Source organism: Prionailurus bengalensis, chromosome C1 (genome assembly GCF_016509475.1).
Source record: "Prionailurus bengalensis isolate Pbe53 chromosome C1, Fcat_Pben_1.1_paternal_pri, whole genome shotgun sequence".
Lineage (NCBI taxonomy): Eukaryota > Metazoa > Chordata > Mammalia > Carnivora > Felidae > Prionailurus > Prionailurus bengalensis.
This window is the reverse complement of record NC_057345.1, coordinates 106,990,708-106,997,628: the sequence shown is the minus strand read 5'-3', so window position 1 is coordinate 106,997,628 and position 6,921 is coordinate 106,990,708. Positions and strand designations below refer to the sequence as shown.

At 46.7% G+C, this 6,921-nt stretch overlaps 1 pseudogene; it reads right to left on the bottom strand.

Moving 5' to 3' along the window:
* Positions 1-3,281: 3,281 nt before the first annotated feature.
* On the bottom strand, positions 3,282-6,453 carry LOC122481188 (annotated as a pseudogene).
* Between the last annotated feature and the right edge of the window lie 468 nt (positions 6,454-6,921).

Sequence of the window (6,921 nt, the reverse complement as noted above, 5' to 3'; positions counted from 1 at the left end):
GGGGAGGGTGCCAACCTAAATCACAGCCTCCATGTCAAGCCAAATGGGGAAAACTTCCCAGCCCCATATTCACTCCACGGCTTCCTGTCCCTTTTCTACCAGAGCCACACAGGAAAAAGCCAACACCACAGCAGAGCTACTCACTCCACAGCCACCAGAGGGTCCCACAGCACTAGCTAGGAAGCAAGGACACACCCTCTCCCTGTGCAAATCCAGGAGGGCTCGTCACAGCAACCTCCCCTTGCTTCCAGGCTGGAATCAGGATTGCCAGGAAACCCCAGGGCTAGCTGCCGGCTGACTGACGCTGTTGAGGCTTCAGCTCTTACCAAGCAGCCAGCTTTTCACAAAGAGTCGGAGTCCCCAGGACTCCATGGGCCTGAGCCCTCCCCAGCCACATTCCTTCTTGCATCACCAAAGAACACAGTATCTGTGGCTTAAACAGCATTTTTCAGACAGCCCCCAGAATTGCTGCCTGAAGTACCACTTGCTGTCAAGTGTTAATAAAGGAAAAGGAACAGCATGTCTGACAGGCAGGTTACAGCCCATGAGAAACAGGTCCTATCTTGCCCCCAACACCAAGCATTCCTGGGGTTCAGACAAGCTGGTGTTCTATTACTTAACTCAAAGTATGAGGTCTTTCTTTCTTCCTTCTTGCAAGAGACCAGGGAAATCAGGGATCCTCATGATGAGAAAAAGGGAAAGGAAGGCTAAAATGCCCAGGTTTTTCTCTGGCAGCCACCTCAATCCATAACACAAGCAGAGTCACAAACTTATAACAGATGCTCATTCAGGTTTTGATTGTCTCTTTTGGGGTATTTACAAAGAGGCTGGAATATTCAGACAAATATGTTTTTTAATGTTTATTTTTGAGAGAGAGAAAGAGAGAGAGAGAGACATAGCATGAGTGAGGAGGAGCAGAAAGAGAGGGAGACACAGAATCCAAAGCAGGCTCCAGGCTCCAAGCTGTCAGCACAGAGCCTGACGTGGGGCTTGAACTCACTAACTGTGAGATCATGACCTGAGCTGAAGTCAGAAGCTCAACCGACTGAGCCACCCAGGAAGGAGCCCCTTGGGACTATGCAGGAAAATATTTTTAAATAATTATGACCTTAAGGGCTTGGTTCCTCCCTTCAGGATGACTGCACATAAATCACCTCATATAATTCCCATAATAATCACCCCGCAGGATAGGGATTGGAGGAATTTTATAGATGAGGAGACAGAAGGCATGGAGATTTACCTGCCCACGGCACAAAGCAATGCTGCAGCAGAGCCAGGATTCAACACGGGTCCATCTGGCTCCACCCCACCCTCCACTTAATAATAATTATAGTTAACATGAGTGTGGCACTTACTATGTGCCAGACACCCTGCTAAGCACTTACATGCTTTTTCTCATTTATATTCCAAACATCCCTAGGAGGCAGGTACGACAATCAAGTTCAAGTCCCTTTTCCAAATGAGAAAACTAAAATTTGAAACAGCTGGGTGACATGTGCCACATCACATGGTTAATGAGAGGCAAGGAAATTGGATTCATCCCAACCTTGTGCTCTTAACCACTATGTTGAGACACAGCCGACTGCGTCTCCTACCTCATCTCCTGTCACTCTCCGCTCAGCTGCAGGCACCTTGCTGCAGGCACACTGATGGCTTTTCAATCCCACCCCCCCCCAAGCCCAAGCCCCTCCCTGCTTCCTAGCCTCTGCACCTGCTTTTCCCTCCACCAGAAAAGCTTCCCCCTAGTCCCTGCTGTATGTACAACCTTAGTTCCTTCTCTTCCTCTAAGTCTGGGTTTAAATGTCCTCTCTTCAGCGCCTGGTGGCTCAGTGGGTTAAGCGTCCGACTTCGGCTCAGGACATGATCTTGTGGTTATGGGTTCAAGCCTCGTGTCGGGCTCTGTGCTGACAGCTCAGAGCCTGGAGCCTGCTCCAGATTCTGTGTCTTCCTCTCTCTCTGCCCCTTCCCTGCTTGCACTCTGTGTGTGTCTCTCTCTCTCAAAACTAAATAAAGATTAAAAAAAATTTTTTAATGTCCCTTCTTCAGTGTACTCTTCTCTGACTTTTTACCTAAAATGTGTCCCCTTCAATTCTCTCATTCAGACCCTTATTCTTCCCATCATGGCACTCATTACAATCTACAAAAATTGTACAATCTACAAAAATTACAATCTACAAAAACTTTATATTAGTTTAGTTTTCCCCTTCTATTTTATTTGTCTTCCCCCTAGAATGTAAGGCCTGGGAAATCTGTCTGTCTTGGTCACTGACATATCCCCATTACCCAGAACATGCCAGATATTAGAAAGTACTTAGTAAATATTTGCTAGATTATAATCATTAGAATTTGCAGCTCACCTATGGTTTCCAAACCAAAGCTAAGAGTTCTGCATTTAAAAGGAAGGAAAGTGGGGGGGTGGGGACGCTGGGTGGCTCAGTTGGTTAAGCATCCAACTCTTGGTTTCGCTCAGCTCATGATCTCATGAGTTCGTGAGTTCAAGCCCCGCGTTGGGCTCTGCACGGGCAGTGTGGAGCCTGCTTGGGCTTCTCTGTCAATCCCTCTCTCTGCCCCTCCCCCCCACACACTGTCTCTGTCTCTCTCAAAATAAATAAACTTAAAACAAAAGAAGTAAAAGGAAGGAAGGCAAGCTATAGTCCTTCAGCTTTTGTTGCCCCAAGAGATAAATGAGCACAGTGAGCATAGCCTCTACGAAACCCTCCAGCACTCCAGAAGGAACACTGCTCAAAGGCATTTAACCACAAATCACACAGACCTTGATCCATGGAAGGGCCCCGCTTGGCCTCCCCAGAGCTTCTGCTCCACAGAGGGAGGGACCACACAGAAGCTGGTTCTCCTGAGTAGAACCTGCTGCCTGCTGGGCAAGGCTGGGTGCCTTCACGGTCATGACCTGCCCAGAGCCTGGCAGCTAGTAAGTGGGACAACCACTCACTCTCCTTTAAAATTCTTCAGTGGCTCTGTGTTACCTTCAGAAACACTCCAGACTCCTCGGTAGAGTATCTCAGGCACCCCAGGAAAGGTACCTCCTCTCGGGACCAGGGCAATTCCTGGGATGGAGGTGCTACCTCACAATTCCATGCTCTGGCACATGCTTTTCCTTCCTCCCTGCCCCCACTCAATCTAATCCCTAGTTGTCCTTTAAGATTCCTGATGGGAATCCATCCTAAGAAAATAAATATGTGGGCAGAGATGTTTATTCAAAAGTAGTCCTACTGTATATCATTATTAAGTATGGCAGTAACAAAAACTGCTAACAACCTAAATGTTCAAAAAATATGGGAAAGGTTTAATAAACTATATTTCCCTTAAACTTAGGGTTACTAGTTGAGCCACACTTGGGGGTTTGCTGTTTTGTTTTGTTTTCTCGATCACCAGCCCTAGTCTTGACCAGGCAACTGTAAATCTGTGGTCTCCACCTGAAGTGCCATGGAGGACCGCCGAGACTCCTTGTGAGGGGTGCGAACTTGTGGTGCTAGAGGTAGCAGGGCAAGCCTTTCTCTGCTTCCAGGGGCTCTCCCAAGGGACCATACCGCTCCAGCACACAGCCCTTTTGCCAGCGAGGAACCTGGTGAAGTTCCGTTTGATGGCATTTCCCAGGATGCCCCTCCCCTCGGGCTGGACTTTCATCCACTTCCACAGCAGGTGAGCATTGTCCCATTCACACAGATCTTGCAGAACATATCGAGTGTGACATTATGATCAGCAGAGAGCTGTCTGATCTCCGCATTGCTCCCTGGCTGCTGCCTCCAAACTGGTTGCAAGGGAAGGCCAGGATCCGTAAACCGCGTGCAGCAAGCGTATCGGGCATGCAGGTCGACAAGCTGAGTATAGTTGACGTCTGTTTTGCCTCACCGCGAGGCCACACTGGTGATGATGCACAGGAAGCCCTGGTACTTGCCCAGGTGAACCATGTGCCCACCGATGTCCTCGTCTGAGAACTCCTGCAGAGACTGAGTACAGAGTCAGTGGTCTCAGGACACGCACATGGTGCGGGGTGGGCTGGGCTTGGCCAGGGCCCCACACAGCAGTGCCGGCTTCAGCAGGCAGCACGGGTGGTTGAGGTTCACATCCACAACAGCATCTTTCTGAGTCTGCTGCCAAATTACCAGCACTCGAAAGAATGCCATTCTATTTGTTAGGGTTATGCTGTAACAAATAACCCCCAAATTTCAGAGTTTTTTTCCTCACCCACATAAGTATTCCAGTGAAGGTGTGCCCAGTTAGCAGGTGGTTTTCCTCCACTCAGTGATTCAGGAACTCGGACCCCTTCCAGCTGTGATTCTTCCAACCCTAAAGTCTCAGAGTCTAGCAGATGGAATGAAAAAGTGTGGTAAAGTCGCCTCTTAACCAATTTGGTCTGCAAGTGACACACATCGCTGCCAGTCCCATTCAGTTGGTGACTAGTCAGAGTCCCACCTACATGTAAGGGCTGCCTGGAACGTAATTCTCAGCTGATCGGCCACAGCCCAGCTGAACCTCTACACTCGGATGGGAAGAAAGCATCTTTCTGGCGGACAGGCTGCCCTCCACGCTACAGCTACAAACCCCAGAAGTTAAGTACCACTGGGTACCAGGTTTTGTTTCCACACGGAGAAGACGGACTACTGCCTGAGCAGTGGAACAATGCCCCCTGTCCCTAGCATTTAGTGCACTAGAACATACCAGAGGCCTGGTGGCTTAAACATGGCCTTCGCTTTGCTCCAGGAACCACACTGCCTCAGGTTCCCATTCCTTGGATGGCTGTTAACCTAAAAATAAAAGGGCCAATTTTATTACCAGCAAAAATGGGTTTATTTGGGAATAGCAGAGAATTACAAACCAGGACAAGCAAACAATAGGCAAGTCAGGATAACAAAGGAGAGGACCACTCTTTTATAAAGGAAATTAGAAGTTCAGAAGGGTTGTTATAAACATCAAGTCCCTTGGAGTAAACTGGAGTTTGAAGCGTAGTGGCTTTTCGTTGGCTGAGTTGTGACAGTCTCTCACTGGCTGGGCTGTTGCTGGGGGAGGAAGAAAACCTTCCTCTCTCCTGCTTGGACGGTGAAGTGGTATCCACCTGCGGGTCCCTCTCCCTGTTCCATCTTCAATCGATGAGTGCTAGGGCATGAACACTCCTCCTGCTGGCCTCCCTACTCCGTTTTCAACATGATATCCTTTTATTAATTTTCACATGGCCATTCTATCTGTTCTCTTCCCACAACTCCCCTTCCCCCTACGGCCCCACCATCCTTGCTGGCCAGCTCCAGCTCAGGCACTGCTGCCTGATCTGATTGGTTGTCACTGGTGACACAGAGTTGACTCCACTGTATGCATGTGGTTTACAAGGCACAAGTACGTTCTCAAGAAAGAACTGCCAGAGACCACTTCTTCTAGAAGGAGATTTATAGCCATGGTAGATATTTAGGATTTTATGGACCTACCAGTACAAAGTCATAAAAAACTGCACAAAGGCAGAGATAGCAGCCATCCTACTGACCATTTTCACCACTGTATCCTCAGCACTTAGCAGTGTTTCAGAAACCCAGGTTCTTCTGTCTTTGGAGCTGCAGCTACTAGGACCTGGGAACCCTCAGAGTCTGGCACCAGCTGGAAGAAGAAGAGAATAAAGAAGCTACCGTGTAGTTGAATAGTTACTTGTTGAATGGGGAAAAAAAGAATGAGTGAATAAATAAGCATGTTCTTGATAAATATTTAATGACAAAAGAGTAAAGATAAAGTATTATGGGACAAAAATAGAACATGTAATTCTATAATCATAGTGATCACAATTTAGAAATCTCACATCAAAAGCAAAAGTATATATATTTACTTTTTTTTTTTTTTTTTTTTTTTACAGTCTTCAGCACTTCTTACCCCTTCACTAAATAAATACTATCCAGCCCACCAAAGGACTAAATAGCAGTTGTCACATGGCTGTTTGCCAGTTCAGGCTCATGTGTGACAATTCTTCAAGGAAAAGTGGATGTACTCCATTGGGGTAGAGAAGGCTTCTGAGTTCATTCTTCCTACTGCATTGCATCTGGAACTTTTTCTTTGCTGCCCACTTTTCTAGTGAGCAAGTTTTATGTTTGGGGAAAGGTGAGAGAGACAGCCTGGATCCAACTCATTCTTTCTGAAATCACTTTAGGGATCAACTTCAAGAATAACCCTGGGTTCAAGTTTTAAAATCCACCCCACTCACTGCAAATCCCCAAATTATATATAATAGATGTATAAAAAGACTAGAAAAAAAGACATAAAAAGTACTTATCTTTGGTTAATAGGTTTACAAATAATTGTATTTTCTTTTTCATACATTGCTATATTTTCTAAACCTTTTATAAGAATGTAACCTTTTTGCAATTAGATTTCAAATTCACAATAAGTGTCTTTTTTTTTTTAGGTTTATTTCTTTTGAGAGAAAGAGTGCACACACACATGTGCAAGCAAGGAAAGTGGCAGAGAGAGATGGTGAGAATCTCAAGCAGGCTCTGCACTCAATTTCACATGCCCTGAGCCAAAATCAAGAGTTGGATGCTTAACCGACTGAGCCACCCAGGTGCCCCAAGTCATTGTTATTTTTTAAAAATTTTGTTAACGTTTATTCATTTTTTGATAGAGACAGAGCATGCGTGGGGGAGGGGCAGAGAGCGAGGGAGACACTTCTGTAAAGCAGGCTCCAGGCTCTGAGCTGTCAGCACAGAGCCTGACTCGGGGCTTGAACTCACAGACCGCGAGATCATGACCTGAGCTGAAGTCGGATGCTCAACTGACTGAGCCACCCAGGCGCGCCCATCATTGTTATTTTTTAAATGGCTGTCAAATGTTGCCTCCTCCAGGAATTGTTCTGTGACCACTCCAAGGGTCAACATTCTCAAAGTATCCCCTAGTGTCCTCTACCATTCACTGGGAACACTGGATTTT